Source organism: Lagopus muta, chromosome 2, assembly GCF_023343835.1.
Source record: "Lagopus muta isolate bLagMut1 chromosome 2, bLagMut1 primary, whole genome shotgun sequence".
Lineage (NCBI taxonomy): Eukaryota > Metazoa > Chordata > Aves > Galliformes > Phasianidae > Lagopus > Lagopus muta.
The window spans coordinates 38826090-38848330 of record NC_064434.1 but is presented as its reverse complement, the minus strand read 5'-3'; positions in this window follow the sequence as shown (position 1 = coordinate 38848330).

Genomic DNA, 22241 nt, shown 5'->3' with positions numbered 1-22241 from the left:
GTATTGATCACCATTGCCCTTATTGTAGACAAGGACAAACGTCGTGGTTTTACAAAATACAGGACAGATTTAGAAAACATTTGAGCAAAAAAATATACTTGGAAGAAAATCTTTGATAATGAAAATAATGCCATTGTCTTCATTTCCAGGACAAAGATATAAGTAGTGCAATCCACCTAAAAATCTCAATGTGCTTCTAAGATTTTGGTTCATCATTCAGTCCTTCTCTATAAAAATTTAATACCATCATGTACTTATCATCGTGTCCTTATTTGGACAAGAAAATCAGAAAAAGTGTATTTAATCTTTGTCCAAAAATGTTCATAAATTCTGGGTAATGGAGTAATAATATTTAAGACTGAATTCTCAAACCAAAGTAACTGTATGTTGCACATTATAAAATAGACCATAGTGATTCAAAGACATATGGAAGTGAAAGAGGTGGAATTCCAGCTGTGTGACTTCCTGATCTCTGCTGCAATGACAAGCCTGTCATTACTATGAAAACAAGGCCTGTGCTAAAGGAGCGTATAAAATAATGACTGAAACAGCTCTGGAGAGTATTTATAGAAACCTCAGGCTGAGGATGAAGGGTGTTTTCTTATTACATTATGTAAGTTGCCTTTGATACTGAACAACAAATCCTGCAGATATTTCCTGTGCCCTTGACACCTTGATTCCAATCACTTTTGATTTTATATTTAACAACTATATCTGGTAAATGAATGCTGTGCTGAAAGAAAGTAAAAACCAAGAAAATGGAAGCGATAGAAATAAATGAAAATGAAATGAGAGAAGAATGATAGAAATAATATGACATGACTGTAAGGGAAAATTTTGGAGGAATAAAAATTGAAATGAAATCAAAAAGCTCAAAATGACATTAGATTGCATATTCTGATTTAGGGCTGGATCAAGCAACATACTGGTCAGACCTTTTGTAGTCATCAGTGAACTGTTACCTCCAAAAGTCATCTCACTCATTTGTTCCCCTGGGGCTACCTGTGCAAGCAGCTTCTCACAGATGTGAGAAATGGGTTCAAGCTTACTGGCCCATATCTTTGCGTAAGGAGAAAAATAAATTGGATTATCATTTAAAAGCAAATGCATCATATTCTTTTTGCCTTGATGTGAGCTGTCTGAGGACATGAGCTTAAGTAGCAAAACTATAAAACGTAACACTGATTACATTAATCCTTCTGAAATCCATGCACAGTTGTCTAGCATCCCATATACAATGTTTCAAATAGAACACTCAACTGTGAAAACTTCCCTGTTTAGACTTGCCAAGCCTATAACATATTTAGGTGCATATCCCAATATCATTGATGTTTCAGAAGAAAAAAAATCACCTTCTTGACACATCAAAAAGCAGCACAGTACTAAACAGATGGCACTTTTGATTTTTTGATGCGTGCTCTGTTTATTCTGGATTTTTTAAAGACAGGAACTAATATGGAAGAAATTAAAATATATAGGAGAAGGATTTGCAGATGTGAAGGGCTTTAACTGGAATCAAAATATGGCACTCACTGGTATGGAGAAATGAACATAGAGGGTCCCCAAGTGCAATGGGTTTCCTGCTTTGAAACTCTGAGATGCCCACTGAAAACATTCTTCTCTTTCTGCTGAACGGAGAATGTGGATGTACATGTTAGGTTATGTGAATAAGGACTCATCCCGATAAACACAAAAGCACAATAAACTAGTTAGGGGAATGAGTCCCTGCCCGGGGAACCTGACCCCTGCCAGGGTGCCCCAGAAGGATATCAGCTCCAGGGTGTGTTTCATGGCATGAAATCCATCACCTTCAGCCAGCAGGACCAGATCTCCAGGTCATCTTTCAAACTGAGAGATGACTGCCTAGGAGTGTGATATGCATTGTGGGATGAATGAAAAAAAGAATTTGGAGACTGTATAAGAGATATTCTGGGATTTTTTAGTGTACCTCAAATTGGGTAAAGGCTGGCCTGGAGAGGAACAAGTGTGAGAAAATAGGGATAAGTGAATAAACCAATTTCATGTAAATAGTTGCTGGTCTAACCCTAAACTGTATTCTGAGTGCATGGGTGTGTATGTTTGTGTGGGGGGTGAGGGGGCTAAACAACAACCACTGAGGTAAGATCACAGATCCCACATAGAACACAGGTGTGTGGTGCCAGCAACTGGGCAGACCAGTGACATTGTGAGTAGATATCTAAAGGTGCAAACTTCAAGCTACACTTGCCAGTAAGTATGACAGAGACAGGTATTGGAGTGGCTGGGCCTGCCACTGGAGAGGATCATAGTAGTTTGAGAGATGACTGTTGGAAAGAGTTTATCCAGGGCCAACTACTGGCTTAACAGTCTATCTGAGGCTGTTTGCTGCAGAGACCCATTGTGTGTGTATGTATTTGTGAGTGGAGGGGTCTGTATCAATACTGGAAGTTAAAATGTTTTTCTGCAGAAATGACAATAAACAACAACAACAAAATCCACCAAGGATGGAGTTTGAAAAATGCTAAAAAATAATGTTGTGTGGGTGTATCCATATGAGTCTACTGGGAACACACTTAGACTTGCTCGTGGCTGGACCTGGGGACACAGAGCTCACCTCTCCTCAATTGGGTTGCCCAATGCAGTCACTTCATCTTCTGCAGTAGGCTCTGCTCCTCACACAGCCCTGCAGCAAGAGTGCCTGAGGTTAGGTGGAATAAATTATGAGCCTGAAGTTACAGCAGATAGTGGCTGACTGCAAAAATAATCCTAAAATGAATACATATTTTTTGTACTCATAACACTGTTTTAAATGCATGTTTTATAGTGTGAGAACTGTTTTATATTGATTTAGGAGGTATATTAAAGGCAAGCACTGTTTGGGAGCATATATTTTTAATAACATTCATTTCTTGTCAAATTTCATTGTTGTCACCTGCAAAATAAGGATAAAAACACTGATTTCTTTAAGAGAACTACTCCTTAATATCTTTAATTCCATGTTGTCCCAAACATTCATCAGAAAAGTGAAAAAATCAGATGTAAGGCCTTTCTTGTCTAATGCTATCAGAATGGCTTTTATTTACAATCAAATAAAACTACGATTATGTTTCCCTTTTCACTTGTATTTTTCCCTTCATTTTATTTTCTTCCTTGGATATACAAGTGGGAATGTATACAGCATTTGTTCTGTAACACATTTATCTTCTGAAATCATACTACAAAGAAGAGTATGAGAATTACTGAATTTTTTTCTGGTCTACTTTCCAGTGTTGCTTGGATCACATGTACACTACAGAGTATAAGTGAAGAAACACTGCTTGAAAACAATTTGAGATCTTATAATGGCAGTAATACATAGGAGCAGAAAATAGTACTATCACCAAAAAAGACTGCTACAAACATCCTGTATGCTTTGGCTATGAATTCACACCCTGTAGGCAGCAACTACCTTTCTTCTTTGTCATAAAAGTGACACTTTAGTCTTGAACAAAATGCTCTTTTGTTACAGGACAAAGTACATTTTAAAAATTTATTAAAAATTCTATTGAATTGAATATTAACATATCTGAACATGAAAAAAAAAAAAAAAAAAAAAAAAAAAAGCCACAATCCTCTGTAACAATGAGAAAACACTCAACATTCCCACTGAGGATAGCAAGAGTTTAGCCTTGCATTTCGATGTAAGTAGAGGTAGGCCAGAGCTGAAAACTTTCCAAAATTCCCTCTCAAATCTTTCTTCTTTCCATGTGAAATCCCAAAAGAGAACAAACAACACAAAAAGAAAGGAAGAAACCCAGCAGGCTATGAACTCTTTGTCTGTTCCCCGCTGTTCATGAAGGACTCTTGCATGGCCTCACAAACTCTGTGGTCAGGGACAAATTCCTTGAATTTCTTCCGTAGTGGAATCACTGGGGAGTTACAGTGCGCCAGCAGTGTGCTGAGGGATGCTCCAGACACAATCAATGGGGAGTTTTGTGTGTGGGAGTTGATGGAATGACCTACCACACAGATCAGCCATAAACTCATCACTCTGCTGCATCAAAACAGTTTGTTATATTTAGGTACGAGCTGGAACTAATGAACAAATTTTGAGATCTTGGTTACCAAGAATCATGGCCTAGAGAGCTAAGTAGAGGACTTGGATGGGAATACTAGAGATCTAGGCCTGGCACTGCAGTTAGGCTTTTTCTTAGGGTCAAGAAGCACACAAGCTTTTCAGCTGCATTAGGGAAAAGATGGGGATTTCTATTGAAAGGATTGGTTTAGGTAAAGTTGTTATGAGGTTATGCTTGTACAGTTAAGCATACTGTTATCCATTTTTTTTAAAAGTAGAAGTATGGTGGAAGGGCTTCTAAAAAAATCCTCACTTCAATAGAAACTGAGGAGCTTTGGGCAATCCGTTTAAGAAAGAAGCAGAATATTATACGAAAAGACTGAAAAGTATAGTGAAAAAATAAATAAAAAAAAAGCATACAAAAAAAAAAAAAAAGTGCACTCCTTTACCTCTCTCTGGTATCACAAATAAAAAGTGAAACAATGAAAATATTCAAGTCAATAAAATATGTATTTTTTTCTTCCACAAAAATTCCGGTTGTGAAACTCCCGTGGGATATTACTGAATGAAATTTAGGCAGTTTGAAACATGAATGTGACTTCAAGTTTGTAACGATGTTTAGCATCTGTTCTTTAAGTGGAGAAAAATAAAATGCATCATGACGAACGGCTAAAACTCCTAGATTGATGCAAGACACTGTTTTCAGTATATGGTACTTCATTGTAGAAAGTGTACACCAATTTACTAGGAGAGGAGTTTGGGCTTTGTGTCCAAAAGAAGAAACAATTCCGTATGTACTCTTTAATAATAGTGTAATATAATATAATATAATATAACATATTCTGTTAGAAGCAGCAGTCAAATATAGTCTTTGAAGGATGCTTCATCTTCTATTAGACATAATCTCAGAATTATGTATTTTTAATTTTCAGTAATGTCAATCTAAATTGACAGAGAGAAACAGAAAACAACAAACATAATTAAATTAAAGTACACTGAAGAAGGATGGTTCTCCAGAATTCAACAACTAATAGTAGAGACCAGAGCTGAGAATCAATACACAGTGAAGGCAGAAAACATGAGTAAACACATGAGATATTTTAAAATCAGAAATTGGGTATTGATACAGCATAGAAGTCAGATAAAAAGAAAGAAGCAACAAAACAATGGTTAAGAGAATTGACATGCTTAAAGAAAACAAAGAATTTAATAATTAAAATATCTACTGTCAAAAGAAAACAAAAAGATAAGTGAAAGAAAATAAATGAGTAAAGCGAAAGTCAAATCAAACAAAGGAACTATGATCAAATAAAAATGGCAACTGAGTTTGGATTTCTAAAAGTTCAGCATAGAGCCTTACACTCTTTGTCTTCCTGTTTCTTTGTGTTTAATAACACAATCAGACAAGTCACTTATTTAATTACAGTCTCTCTTCTTGCCTCCACTACACACATAATTTCTCTGTTTGGTAAGTATTGCCTATGGGATCCCACGCAAATCACTTAACTCTTCTCTCACCTCAGTTCCCTCAACTGAAAACAGCGAACACACAGTGTCCCTTGTTCCCACAGGAGGGATTATTTTTAATTTTTATTGTATTTTCTTTCACCACAAACCTTGTTTGAACACCTGATATTTTTTCCCACTGTGAAGTGTGAGCCTATGAGCCAGGAGGGCTTTGTTTTTCTGTTCTCTGCATTGCTACGCATTTCCTGCATGACTCCGGGGAGGTCACTTAACCTCTGTGGGCTTCTGCTCCTCCATTAAATGGTGGGCTAACACTGACATACCTTGGAGAGGTACAGGAGGCTAAATCAGTGTTTAGAAAGGACTGCAGAGGTACAAGGTGTAAAGTATTATTATGCTGAGTGCTTCACCAGTGAGAAAGTAACCTCGCAACCGAAAATCAGTTTAATATATGAAGCTCTAGCAGCTAGCATGGATTTGCTGATGAGAAGGGTGGCTGCCCTTGAGAATGGAAAAACACAGTCCCACACCACTCTGACCATATTCACTTTGCTTACCCAAGAGCAGACAATGACAGGCAGGGGCTGGAGGGGGGAAGGAGGAGGGGAGGATTTAAAGTTAATCTTGCCATGCGACTGTGTACAAGAATTGCTGTCAGTACAGAAAACTGACACAAGGTAGGGAATGAATCCAAAAGACATAAGCTAAAAATGTGAACAAGGAAGATGCATTGCTTTCTCTCTCTCTCTCTCTCTCTCTCTCTCTTTTTTTTTTTTTTTTTTTTTTTTTTTGTGCAGCAATCTAGACCTCCTCTGCTTCTCCCTCCCATCCCCCTTTCCCCTGGGAAAAAAAGAGGGGAGCTGTTATTAACCAGTGCCTCTTTCTGCTGTGAGTAGGGAAATGCTTCACCACTAAGTCATTTAACTGTAGGTTACTGTGCAGCCATACTGCTCGCAGTGAATTATGTATGGCTATTCAAAGCAGATATTAGACTGCGTGTGCAGATACTACTGTACATATTAGATCACTCCAAAGAACGATACCTTTGGTGAAGGTGGAAAAAAGTCACAGCTCAGGCATATTTATGGAAAAGAAGAAGAATTGAAGTAGCTGAACTAATAGATCAATGCACCACACAGCTAATGGGTAAAAGTCAGCTGTCATGGGCATGGTTAAGAGACTTACAATATTCCAGTGAAGTCCCAGGTTTAAAATAAAATAATAAAGAGAAAGATTAAAACTACTCTGTCACTTAATTGATAGACTAAACCTGAATCAATCACTCTTGATTGCTGACCAGCTCTCACATTCACCATATGTCCCTGGATTTCTAAATGCAAATATAAATCTTTCCATCACAAGCAGATTTGAACACAGTAAAACCTTAGCAGTGGGATTTCTGTTACCAAACTGAAAAGAAAAGCAAATGAAGAAGCAGAGATTCTTATTGTGCCACTATCACTCATACAAATTGCACTCCTGAATCACTGTAGAAAGACAGATGCTGGAGAAGCAGAATCTGGCCCTTTTTACTGACACATGTTACAAGATGAGGACTCCTCATAAAACTCGCAATGTGTCCTTTGAGCATGTGTGATTGCTGCACGTGCTCCATGCTATATAGCCCCCTCAAAAAAGGCTACATTATGAGTCATCTAGCAGCAAAATTATTTGTGCAGATCTCTCATCCTTCCTTCTCCCCCAGCTCCCACAGCTTAATCCTATCCCCCTGTGTCTCCTCCATGGATGCTGCTGTCCTTTCTTTCTCATCCATTAGAAACAAGAAAACAAGCAAGACATTTCATAGTTCTGATTTAGCACAGGTAGAGACACTCAGACAAATGTGTGTATGTATATATGTATGTATATATATATGCATACGTATACATGATATATGCAGTCAAGGTGACAGTAACCTCTGCTGGGGTAAGTTGTGAGGAATCATCAGCAACAGTTCAATGGTTCATAACGTGGAAGAACCTCTAAAACAAGCTCTGCTACCACAAAATTCATGAGGTGAAACCATAGACACAGATGAAGCAAATGAGCAGATGCTTCCTTATCACTTTTTCTTAACCTCTTGAAATTAATTTGAGAATAACAAAAAGGTAACCTTTAGCACAATAGTTGCTATTAAAAGCATGATTTCTACTGTGCAGTTACTAATGCAATGGCCCAGTGATGTCCTATGCTGAGCCATCCTCAACCTGCAGGAATGCATTCAACACCCTATCAAAGCACATAAATTTGATCTGCCATTCATTACCTCTTTTCTTGTCCTAACATGCATTGTGCTTCACACCTCAGGTTCAATCGGATTAAACTATTATCCTAGTAAGGCAAGGGCATATACTAAATATACATTCATCTGTTTCCCTAAAACATTCTTATAAGAAGTGATAATTACCATAGCCTTTATTCTGCTACTGAAGGACTGCTCTGTCTGTAAAATTTGATGTGCAGCAAGTAAAGTTCAGGATGAAGTGTAGCAGGCAGCTACACATGACAGCAGGCAGGTGGGGACAGAAAATCACTATCCCTTTGCCTTCCCATTCACTTCCCCCACCTTGTGCCCCCCCCCCCCCCCCCCTCCCCCCTTCCCTCCCAGATTTCTTCTGCTTAGTGCTTATATAGGGCCCTGTTGCTTTTGCACCAGAGGCTGTGTGGCAATAGGTGATGGGTCCAAGCAAAGCCAAATCATCCATCACCAGCTTCTCTGAATGAATTTGGAAAATCTGGCCTTGGTTCTGCAGGATTGCAGGGTTCTTCCCAATTGGTCTGCCCAGGTCTTCTCCCTCACTTATGAAAGAACAGATTAAGATTTTGAAGCACCAAAATTCAAGTTTCCAGTGGTGCTGATAACTTTGAGACACTTCTGAACATGCGTTTCTGGGACTGTAAGCCATATTGATGTAAATTTCACCCAACCAGAAGAATACACAACTTAGAGACTTTAAACTCTTTTGGTAAGTTTGTACGTCCAGACATGAGAAATCTGTGTCTTTTTGAACATGACACTCTCCTTAATACTTGAGAGACCATAACGTCCAAAAACTTCAGCTACTAATTCAAGGTAATCTAGATTTTCTTCCTGCAAAATTAAAGTAAATACAAATTACTTCCCCTGATGATGTTTACAATATTTATTCATGGACCCTCCAGTGTGAAGCACTTTGATTAAACAATTTAGCAAAAGCACAGCAAACCCACCTGCTGAAAGCAGAACGGAGCATCTCCAAGGTTGTTACAAACCATTATATGTGCATGAAAAAGATGCTTTACACTTGTAGTCAGAAATCCAGAAAAGTGACAGCTATACAAATATACACGAGCAAAGCACAATGACATGGGAAACAGTCTATTCCCAGCCTTTTCTGCATGCTTTATGAAAGTGGAAAGTTTTTGAGATTATCTACAGTAATTAGGAGTCCCCAGTTGTGTTTACACGGTTAGCAAGTGTAAAATATGATGACCTGCTGAGGATTTGCAAACAGCTAAGTTATAATGATGGATCGTGGTGAGAGGACATGTAAGATTTCTCAGACTTCTGCTGGGAATACTTCAAAAATAAAGCATGTTGTTTTCCCTTGGGGTTTATAACACCTCTTTGACTTAATCAGCTTCTCTTTTTGCTCTCAAGGAGAAATTTCTACAATTTTACTCATCAGGAGAAACTTGCAATATTCACAGTGCTATGATGGTGATTTTTTGACTGTCTTCCTCATGAGAGGCATTGAGCTAGGGCAGCAAATAACTGCAAAATTTTATTCATTACCTTGCAGTAATGAATGAGAGGATATTACATGTGTTCATGTATATGTTCATATATTTATAATTATACATATATAGGAGTATGGTTATGAGCTCTAACTATGTACTTATTTTAGATAAATATAAAGAGATAATTTAGCTTTTATATTTTAAAAAGGTGGAGAACATCCTAAGCAAACACATAGCAATTTATTTCAAATGTTATTAAATATGTGAAGGCAAGTTATACATTTAATTTGTATTCCCGTAGTGCCCAAGCATATGATTCCTGTTCTCCATAATGGGATAATGTATGCAAGCCATACTCACTTATTTTATACAGTAACATTTGAGCACTGATATCACTGACTATATGTTTGCTCGTGTGTGTCAGAGAAAGAAAGCAGGGAAATGAGTAATGCTTTATTACTGACAAACCCTGCTCAAAAGTGAATACCCCTAGGCATAGTTTGAAATGTTACTATAGGGCAGGGGGAGCTTTGCATGTCTTTCCAGTGGAGCTACATAAAACAGATCTGAGAGGTGAAAATGAGACAGGAGAGCTGCTTTGTGGCTTCAGAGCTAGACATTACCACCTTCACTCATATTTCTGGCTAATTTTAGATGAGTAATGAAAAAAAATTAAGATTCAGATATTTAGGAAATGGAAACCAAGTGCAAAACTTGACAATATTGTTCAGTGTGCTGTGGCCAACACACCAGCCGTTTTACACTTCTCATCCCTTGTGCTAGGTCAACAATCCAGAATCTGAACTCTGCTATAACATCTACACACAGATACTGCTCTTCCCTCCAAGAAGCTGGCGACAATGAGCTGAAAACAAAGGACAGGTTTTGTCTCACCTTGCTTCAGCTATCTGAAAATTAGACATCAATCTTAAACTAATCATTCAAGCTCCCTCTATAGTCCATACAGCGAAACAGACACCAAAGAGATGGATTTGTTTTATAAGATGAACGTGTGAGGAAAATTCCCTTTCCTCTTCCTTCCAAGATGGGAAAGGAATCCACCTTTCAATGAAATGGCTAATTATTTTCTTGTTTAAAGCTAAGTGGGACAAAATGTTTAGCATTCTGGGTCACATTTTTGATTTGTCATGATTAAGTCTTCTGAAATTACCCTTAACTTTGCGTTTTCAGCAACTTACCCTTATATTTTCAACAACTGAATTTATTTTTTTTTAACCCTTAGCCAACTAGAGTTGAGACCTTGTAGGAGTTGATCTTCCTAGACTTCTGCTCCTCCACAGGCACTAGGACATCAAGCACTTGGAGTGGGTCCATGGGATGCCTGTGAAGATGATAAGAGGGCTGGAACTCATCCCATATGAAGAAAGGTTGAGAGAGCTGGGACTCTTCAGCCTGGAGAAGAGAAGGCTCTGGGAGGACCTTATAGCGACCTTACAGTTCCTGAAGTGGGCCTACAGAAAAGCTGGGGAGGGACTTTTCATAACGGCGTGTAGCGACAACAGGATGAGGGGAAGTGGCTTTAAACTGGATGAGGTTAGATTTAGAGTAGATAGTAGGAAGGATTTCTTTAATGTGAGAGTGGTGAGACACTGGAACAGGTTGCCCAGTGTGGATGCCCCCTCCCTGAAGGCATTCAAAGCCAGGCTGGATGGTGCTTTGAAAAACTTGGTCTAGAGGGAGGTATACCTTCCTACAGCAGGGGGATCGGGAACAGGTAATCTTAAATGTCCCTTCCAACCCAAACCATTCTAGGATTCTATGATTATATGAATTTCACCCTTCCATCTTCCAGACTACTGAAGTGAAAGTTGCTCCATTATTTTTTTTCTCTGGTACGTTATTTTCTCTTGGGAAATCTATGCATCAAATGCTACTGAAGATTTCTGTCCTGAGTTTGTTTCTTTCACTCTAATGACTGAGTTCCAATTGACTTTAATTTGTGATTGTATGTGAAGATTAAGGCTCTTCTATTTCACAAGTGGCTAAACTTCCTGCTCATATTGAAGATGAGTATGAATTATAATACTGTTCTTTTTTTTTTTTTTTTAAGTAACTGAGTCTAACCTTGTTACAGGCTGGCAAAAGAGAAAAGTTAATATATCCAAAAAGCTTTTTTTTTTTTTTTTTTTTTTTTCCCCTTTGGCTTTTTCATTGCTTTCATAATATTTTCTTATTTCTGTGTGTGAGTGAAAATATTATAATCTTGATTTTTTTAAGTGGTACTTAATGCTTCTGCTACTTCAGGTGTGCTGAAATACCACATGCCACTTTTCATCAAGAACTTGCAGATTAACAAATATTGATGAGCTTCTGAAATTCCTGTGAGACTAATACATGTACATTATATAATGAAGGTGAGGCACAAGGAGATTTTACAAGGTTCTTCAATTTAAGGCTTTCTGAAGTAGATTACTTAATTTTTATTACTTGTGTATACGTCAAATGATTTCAGAATTTTTTCTTATTCACCACCACTACAAACATATACTCTACACTCAAGGTTTGATTGAATCTTATGAGGGGGGTTGCTAATGTTCCATAAACCGCATTCTCACTTTTAACGAGCTCCTCTATTATGAAGTGTCTCATTACCTTTAACTTTATGAGTGGTTCTCTCTTTGATTTTCTTTTCTAATTTTGCATAAAATCATGTTTTTTTTTCTTTTTTCCAGTGCTTACTATCTGTCATGTAATGCTCTGTCACTGTTTGTCAGTTGCACAGCAACTGTACTTTTAAAATGATTATTCCAGTGATACCCTTTTGATTTTCCAGTCTCTCAACCTCCTAAACTGTTTCCAGGTAGGGTCATGACTTCAAAGACTAGGAGTAAAGAACAGCTCACAAACTCTGCATTTATTAACAAAATGTGCATCTTGAAAATTTGCATATGTGTTATAAGTAGTGGGTCTCCATTCATTAATTCTATAAGCTTGGCTTTGGTTCCAAATGGAATCACTCTCAAAAAGAAACATACTTTCAACAGCAGAGAAATCAGCACCTACAGAAATCACAGTAGTTGCCATTAAAATGTCAGCATCTATCATATGATCATTAGTCACTGGTTAATGTAAGCAAAAGAAGCATTTATTTTCAGAAGGAAATCCAACTTTTAGCTTTTAGACTCCTATGAAAAAAAAATAATTAACACCTTTCTGGTTTATCTAATCTATTAAATCATACTAGATGAAGAGTATTTGTTTAAACATATTCTCAGTCAATCACTCCAATGTATGCAAACAAAGGATGACACTTACTCTCATGGACTGAGCCAATTTGGAAGTTTTAAACAGAAGCAAAATCAGTTCATGGAAAGCCATATGGTGTCCTTATGATCTTCTATTAATCTAAGTAACAGATTTACAGCCACAGAAATAACAGCAACAATAAAATAAGAGAGAAGAAAATTCTTTTTTTTTTTTCACTTTTAATTTGTACCTGCTTTCAAGCGTCTTATTTTTCAACAGTAATAAAAACACTGTGGAATAGAAGAATTTTATTTTTTGCGTATTTTATTTTCTAATTGTCATCATAGGGTTATTACTGAATTTCCATCAATACAAGAAACAAAAAAAAAGTAACAAAAAAAACCCAAAACAAAACAAAAAAACAAAAACAAAAAGAAAACATTCAGAAACCAGATTACCAGACAGCAGAACATAGCAATAAGAGGTAAAACATTTAGCAATTTTTCTCTTACCTATCCTCTAAATTCATTAAAATGCCTGGAAGATGGATAAACACAATGTTCCTAAAAGTCATAAATTCATGGAATTTGAGGCAAAAAGAGGACTTCATAAATATACCTCTGTAATTTCTGCATTTTTTCCCCTTTAATTCAGAACTGAGGCCATTTACATTTTTGGCTAAAAGCTGTCTCTGTGACAGACTCTCCATTTTCAAATGAATAAAATATCAGAGTTAAAAAAGCCACAGTTTTTACTGATATTTTGTTGGGCTGGTTAACTGCCTATGCAATTAAAATAATCTGTGTGGTGTTTAATTTGAACTCATGTGGCTACAAGTTCTTATGCTGTTTTTTAGTGCATGTGGAAACTCTGCAATACCCATTTATTTTCTCCACATGGAAATACCAATACTCCATAAAGAGGTTACCTCAAGATCTGCATTCTTCAAGTTTCCCACTGGAAAGGTTTATCTGAAAAATTCAAATGATTTCTGGAGCTTTGCTAAATTTCATTATTCTAATGACCCTTTCAAGAATATCTGTGCTAGCAATCTTTGTAATAGCCTAATGCCAGTCTTACCACTGTCTTATAGAAAAGGAGAGACATCATGCCCCTAGTTAACAGTTCCCTGTTTATTAATACTCTGATTGCATTAGGCCATTTTACTATAACAATGCACTAGAAGCTTGATAGGAGTTGTTATCTATAATTAACCATAAATCTTTTTTTGAGTCACCACCTTAATGATGTTGTCCTTCACCCCGTGTATACATCCCCACATCCCCAGTTCCTACAACCATGACTTTGGACTTGCCAGTATTATAACGTATTTTGTTGAGTAAGGCAGAGTTTACCAGTTTACAGCTGGTATGTCTGACAACTTCATCATTATGTACCACTTTGCCAATCTTTGTGTCACCTGCCAATTTTATCAGCAGCAGTTTTATTCTTACTTCCCAACCCCGATGAAAATATTGAATAGTGCTGGGGAAGTACTGATCTCCGAAGCACCCTGTTAAAACCACTCCCTTCAAAATGATGATCTCATTGACAGCTACATTTGGAGATCCATCAGTTTCTAAGTTTCTAATCTTAAAACATACATTGCTAATGTTGTTTAGTATTAAAAATTAATCGTAAGATCACATCTACTAAGCTAAAAGCCTTATAAAAGCTCACAATTATTTTTATAAAGGAACTGGAGCCTTTCTTAAAGTAAGTTAAGTTTGTTTGATAGACTTCATTTCCTATAAAGCCATTCATATATATTAATTCCATATTAAATCCCACATAAGTTTTAACAGTATTCTCCCTGAGCTGATGTTAAGCTAACATATTACTATGCTATATATAGCTCATACCAAACTATACTCGTGAAATAAGGCTGAAAGAGAGGAGTTGGTAAGAAAATAATCTTTATTTGATAGCTAGTTCTGAACTTATCTTTGGAACTAACAGGGTCATTTGTATTTTTAGGTAGATAAAAAATCTCTCAGTTCTGCCTTCAGAGAGCATTCAGTGAGGCCAAAAGTGACTTAGAAAGTTCAGCATTCCTTCAACCCATGAACTTCAGGAAGAACAAAAAGTAAGTAACCCTTTTCAGTGTCCTAATCTTACTCCATTCACTGTCTGCAATAACTTTATGAAGGTTATAAGAAAAACGAAACAAAATTAAAAAAAAACCAAAAAACAGCTTCATAATTCAGGGGAAGCTTCTGAGAATGGCAAAATTCGCATCTGCAAGATGTTATCTCCCTTTAAAAAAAAACACATATTAGAGGGTTCATGATGCAGTTCCTTCCAAGATTTGCAGTTATTGTGTAGCCTTCAAGTATATTCTGTTGAAACTTTCTTCTTTAACAATTTTTTCTACACTATAGATGAATGATCTTTAAGATTGCATCATTCTTGGTAATTCCTTCTTTCCATTATTTTATACTCAACAATACTCAACTAAACTCTGTGAGCTTTATAATTGTGTGCTCTGAAAATTTAACAGGCAAAGTGCCAGCCACTTAATTGTGCTAATTATTATTCACGCAATAACGCCTATTAGTCTGCACTATTTTAAAGGGGTTCAATCAGCATTCAGATCTTGCTTGCTTGGCAGAATGTCATTAGAGAGGCTTTCAAAATCTGGCAATAAGCCTAAGAAGAGTCCATTTTTGCCACTGGGACTGCCTAATCCAGACATCATTATCGATCAAACTGACACATGCCTGCCAAAATGGTTACGAGAAAAACAGGAACTGCACAGCTCTAGTATCTCCAGCCTAAGCCTGCAAAATGATAGGAATTAGAAGATGAAATCATATTTACATGAGAAATTGGAAAATATACCTATGGGCATGAAGTAAGAGTACAAGGATGATACAGAGCAACAGAAGTAATCTTTGTAATGGATGAAGGACAACTAGAAAAATCTGACTAATTCAAGTCACAAGGTCTAGTACTGATAGTAACATATCAGTTTATCAGGAGTAAACATCTCCTAACCTTTGGTCGGTTTTACAGATCCACTTCAGATTAATTTACCCGTAGAGTGAAGGTTGGTTGCAAAAGTAAACAGAACCATCAGGCTTCTTAAAGCGATGCAATTTCTCAACACAGAATATGAAAGAGATAAGAAGGGTCATTAATGTTTTTCTTCACAGTGGTTTCACTGACCAGAATTGAGCATACTTTATGTGATGGAGTCTTGTATGTAAGAGAGTGTTTTTTGGAAATACTGCACATTGGTCTTTTACATTGCTGAATAAGAGGCTCCTCGTGAGCAGTTAATATGTAGGATGTGAGATGAGATTTGATAGTTAGCAATGAGATTAGATGTGTGGCGGAATGTGGCAGGGCAAAATTTTTAGAGACATTGTTAAATCTCCACTGTTCTGGGCTGTACTTTTTTTGTAGCATTTTACATCTTCTTACCACACAGATCAGCTGAACTTGCTTCTTATTTACCTAATTCCGTTTCCTCTAATTCTGGGCAAACTGTAATGATGCAAAGTCAAAAGCTATACAGACTTTTTACTTTTTAGTGTCTTGTGTTGAGAATAAAAAATATTTATTTGTTCTTGCAAACAAGCAGCACAGATTCTTGTATCCAGAATACAGACCTTCACAGAAACCGTACTCTGTAGGCAATCATCCTAAATTGCTTAACATAGAGAAGGCACGGTATATTTTTAATCACATTCCTCAGTACTCTTGATTTTATTCTCCTGACATGTCCATTAACCATCTAGAAAGGAAACTCCAGTGGCTGATGCACCAAACTGACCATCTCACTGATGCACAGTAGAAGGAAAGAAGTCAATAGAAAGCTGAATTTAGCACTCCTTGATTTCTCAATTTTCTTAATTTAATGGTTAGCTATTAGTGCAATATTCACTGATTTTAAGAACTGTTCATATAAAAACAGTACTGAAAGTGGAGAAAACTGACCAAAATATGAGGGACACAACTGGGGAAAATAATAATAATAATTAAAAAAAAAACCAAACCCACAATGTATTTTTTAAAAGATTGGGAAGGGGGTGTGGAATAGAGACAGAGAAAACAGAAAAAATGCAGAATTTTGTTGAATGCCAGTATACATTGGATAAAAGTTGTTAGTACGAGAACTAATTTTGAAAACTTAAAATCAGTTCAGTGGTTTTTCCCTTCTGATACTGGATTATCTCAGCAAAAACAAAAGATAGACTAGGACTTTAAAGCCTACTGAAGCTTGGTGATTTTCTTTTTCACAGCATTTTTTTTTTTTTTCACTGAAAAATGCTGATGCATTGAGCTAAATGATTATTGGAGCTTATCTAGTTTAACAGAACTTTGTCTGGGAAAGGCTCTCGGAATGAAACTTCTGATTAAAACCCAAGAAAAAGATAGAAAATCTTCTTCAGAATGGCTGCATTTGGCAACACTGAAACCCCAGAGTCACATCCCAGCTCTAGTTCAGTCATAGGAGGGAATAGAGACTACATGTTTCCAGGCCATTTTTGTTTCCAGGCCAAGAGACTTTCTCCACAGTGATACTGACAGACATTTCTTCTGTACCAAAACAGAAACAAGATGTTGAAACCGTGATATTTTCCACAGTCTAGAAGGGCCATTTTCTGATTAGACTTGAAGACTTCTCACCTTTTATAACTAGTCTTCTCTGCTACTGTTGTGATTCTCACATTGCTGATGCATGTTAAACACTAGTTTTTAACTAGATTTGCCCCACTTCTGAGAAGTCAATCATGCCTTGCATGCCCTCAAATGGTGTCACAGTACCAGCTTTCCCTTCTCATTTTACCTCACTCTAGCACTTGCCTTTTATTCACAGTATGATTCCTCTATGTAAGTGATTTCCATTTCACAAGTAATCAAACCAAACAAAAGAAAATGGGAAAGACTGGAAATAGTTAAAGAGGAGGGAAGCTCATGTAGGAGAAAGATTTGTGATACAGGAAAGAGGTGCATCAAGACAAGCTGTAGTCTTCTCAGCACTCAGAATTTTCACTCTACAGCAAAGCTGAAAAAAAAAAAAAAAAAAAAAAAAGGAATAAAAGGAATTAAGCAAACTTCCATGAATCATGTCATCCAAAAACTTGTGATACTTAAAATGATAAGTCTGTTTGCATCGAACCCCGTCACATCCAACTAACACAGCAACACAACTAAAAGAGAAGAGGCATGCTGCATCAAGGCAGCCTGAGATGTTCAATAACTGTTCTGAAAAGCCCAGCACATTATAAAAAACTCTCTAAGTTTGGAGATGATAAAACTTAATTCAGCCCTGGTAGCAGTCATGTGGAAATCCAGCTTCTGTAAAAGAATCCACCAATTCTGCCTTTTACTCTTGTAAGGTATACACCACAACACATGAACTAAGAGTCAAGAGGGGCCTTTACACTACATGGGCTGCTCTCAAAGTAATACTTCCTGTTTTACAGTGTTGGCACACAACATCAGAAGCAGATATTGGTGGTATGGCAGTAGAGGTTGAACCTCCCTGACAATGTTTCATTACATTTTGCTGCCTCTGCTGACAAATGGCAGCAGAGGGGCAGTATGACAGTGGTGTCTGACATGGAAGAGCATGTGAAGAAAAAGTGTCATTGAATTCCTCCATGCAGAAGAAATAGAATCCATTGACATTCATAAATGCTTGCTGAATGTTTATAGAGACCAAACAGTAGATGTGAGCACAGTGGTGATGCATTACAGCAGTGGTGACACAGACAGTGGGTCACCTCCACTGGTGCAGATATTTATGAGCATGGTATGCAGACTCTTGTTCATTGATAGCAAAAATGTACAGCTAATGATGATGACTACATTGAAAAAAGCTATTTTGGAGCTGAGAATTTGCTCTATTGAATTAGTTTTATTGTACTCTTTTTATCTGTTGTAGTTTCCATGGAAATAAATAGGAGGCATTACTTTTGGTGTGACCTATGTATTTATGAGATAGAAACGTTTACAGTCCATCTGGTAGACATGAGAAGATACAAAATTAATGCGAGAAATAGATACTTATGTGCTATTCTCATGAATCCCACCGAGGTGTCACAAAAGTACCTTACACTATTTAAAAGTCAAAGGGAAGGGTGATATCACTGAGCCTTTCACACAAAGGAAATGAAATAATTGGCACTGGAGAAATAGGACTGTTGAAATGAACAGATTATTGTCTGAAGAGATTATTTATATCTTTTGTTGGTGGTAGTGGTGGTGGTTTTTGTTGTTGTTGTTTTCCTGTCAGTTTGTCCAAGTAATCGTCTTCCTTGCTGAAGAGCTATACACAGCTCTTCATTCTTTTGCCTTGTAGATACCAAGGTAGCATGTTTATAGGCTTTTGAAAGGAATGTACCCACTAAGAGATTAAATTTCCTTTATTTTCACTGAGACAAAGAGTTGTAACTGATATCTAAACATAAGATTTGGTTTTCTCTTCCTCGTACAACTTCTGGAAAATGTTCTTTAGTTTCATTGCATGTAGAAGAAATTTATGTTCCTAAGTACGTAAATCACTTTGGAAAACTGAAGTTAGTTCTGTAGTTTTGGAAATGTTACTTATGATGTATTTATGGTTGTTTGTTGTTGTTGTTGTTTTTTTAGTCAGTCATCCTCAGTGGTTAAAGGAAAATCTATTTTATTTTTTTTCTATTTCACGTTATTTTAAAAACCATACAGACACCTTGTGAGTGTGCCTCTCCCTGTGTGTTCTTGCCTTCTTGGTCTTCTTTGTATAGTTATAGCACAACCATTGCATCGTCTCGTAAATTAGACCTTCTGTATCCCAGCGATCACACCTTGTATTCCTGGGAATTTACGCAGTGATGAGAACAATGATTCTGAACAGTGCCTTCAGAATTTCCTGTGATATCAATTATATACGATAACAATCCTGCTCATGAACAGCACTGTCATTATCCTTCAAGGCACTCATCTCAAACCTTAAATTTCTTACTTCATTTTCATTGGCCATGACTGAAGTAAGGAGTAAACAAACAGATGATGACCTTTATGAGTAAAACATCTAAGCATAAAAAGATTAATCAAATCCTGTCAGCCAGTCATTAAATCAAATAAGTGCTTTTCTTGTACTTTTAAAGCTCAGATTTACAGTCAGGCAAATTGTGTAAAAAGGCTGGTAATACAGTGATGCCCAGTGCCACTGGGCTTTAGAAAGCTGACAGTTGCTGTAAAATAGTCATTAAACAACCTCTAGAAGAGACTCATCAGCAGATGCCCCCAGGTGAAGGAGAGAGAAAGCTGAGAGAATGAAGGAGAATCTAACATCTTAGCATGACTGAATTAAACAGAGCATATTATGCTGATTTTCAGAGTCAGCCCAGTAATTTAATTTTCATAGCAGTTCCTTTGATTGTAGCAACCATTTTATGAAACATTAATAAAACTTCTTTTTTTTTTTTAATGTAGCACACATCCCTTTTCCATTTCATTAAGAAAAAAAAGGCAGGATGTATAAATTTGCTGACCATTAGCTCTGTAAATGACAAAAACAAATGAAAGATTATTTTTAATGCAGTAGCACTGTGGTGGGTAGACTATATTTGGCTTCACAATAATTTTAGCACAAATTGGAAGAGACAAACAAACTGCACATGTATTTGCCATATTGTACTGCAATGTCATCTCATAAATCAGAATAGACTACTATAAGTCTGCATGTGTGCACAAGCACTTCTTTTATATGTAATTATAGTTAGTAGTGATATATGCTTCATTGGAATTGATTCTTCTCATGCTTCCACTGGTGTAAATTGCAGAATTAATTGGAGTGAGTATCAAAATAAAATGGATGTGAATGTGAGAATAAATGTAATTACCTACTTGGGATAGTGGAATACACTGGGCTAAGGATTTACTTTCCCTACAAACAAAATTTTCAACTTTCTGTTTGTTTGAAAAAGCAGCCAACAGTATTTTAAAGAAAAATACCTTCCTCAGAAAAGTACTGATGTCTCTAACCAGAGAAAATATATTTTGCAGACAGGAAAGAATGTCACAAAAATATGTTCTCATTTGGTTACAAAATCTGTTTCTTTGTTAACTATCTCATTTGAATGCTGCCTGAGAATCAGCCTCCTATCATAACAAATAGACACAGAAACTCATACGTGGAAGTACACACATGTTTATATTTGCTTACATGTATATTTATATGCGTATAAACAAAAATACAGTCACAGACAACCTATCTGCAAGAATGAAGACCACAAAATGAAGTATTCAAATAGCAAGAGTTTTCCAGTACTAAGGTTGCTCAACCTTAACTCTGCCCGTATACAGACAGGCACAAAATCCATGTTTCCTTCCCAGAATTTCCTGCATGATAACTATTTCATACAAGAAAAATTGTTAGCTTGTGTACAGTTAATGTTACAGATTTTTTATATTTATTCTAATGTTCCCTCACGGAGAAAGAAAAATGACTTATTCATCTCACAGTGAGGGACCAGTCTCTGAGACAGGCTACAGAGTTTATTCATAGAAATAAAAACATTGGTGGGAAATTACCAGATCTGAAACAAACTTTCCACATGATCCCTGCCAGACCATTTCTCTATACCTCAGATTTTAATTGGTAACATAGAGATACATTGGTTGGACTGTAAAGGTGAGGTTATCAGATTTCATATCAGTTACCTGCAGAAATCAGATGTTTCTAAGTTTAAAGTTCTTGTCAAGAACCAGTGGAGAGCAGTAGATGTGGCCAAGAGAATATCTTCATTTGTACTTTCATCAGAGCAGGATTTTCTGGGCCTTTACTTTGGTCTATTTTACTTGGTCTCTTCAGACAGACTCCAGAAAATTCATGTAGATCATGCAACTATTTGGGGGAGGTCAGACAGCCAATGCTCACTTAGAAGAAGGCTACCCTTGCTGTTTCTTTAGTATCTTGCACAATAGATCACTCATCTTATTTAGACCTTTGCAAGAGTAAGTCATTTATCATGCATATTTTATTAAATATTGATTTTATACTTTATTTTATTAAATATTATATTTTATTAAATATTGATTTGGAGCAGGAAATTTCTCTATCCTCAGTGTCCTCATCTGTAAAGTGATGATAATGTTTACCACTAGCAAAGCAGTTTATATCATTCTATGACCTATATGGTTTCAAAGCATCGTAAACCTACCATAGATTCCTTTTTGCCAAGTCAATAATACAGTGATAGAAACTAAATAGACACATAAATTAGTTCACAAAAATAAGGTTATTTTCCTAGGTTTTGGGTTGTCCATTTTTTATTCTCCTCATTATTTTATTTGTTTGTTTTCTTGTTATTTTAATTATGTAATAATAATCTGGAAAAATGTGTCAGTTACTTGATGAAAATTCTTACTATTGGAATAGTTACTATGTATTCACTTTGATTTTTCTTCAGTATTTTATTCCAGCACAACTCTCTTTAGGCTCATTGTATATTATATAAGACAACTATATTGCAATCATGACTTTTGTTCTTCACATATCTGTGTGTACACCTGAGAGAGTTTTATGTTATTTTTACTTACATTTTAAGTGTTGACCTCGACTTAGTAAGTTGTCTAGCATACAAAACATACAGATGTTTAGAAGTACCTTTCACAGAATATTCCATAGGGATTTACATGAAGTTTCTTCACCTAATACACTCAAATATCTCCTCTAATAACATAAAACACCCTAACCCTCATCCTAACCCCAACCTTGATGTCCCACTCTAAATAAAGGATTTAGTTAAGAAACATAATTGATTTCTTTATAAATAAGTTAAAAATTAATACTATAGGGTATAAAGTAATTAATTTG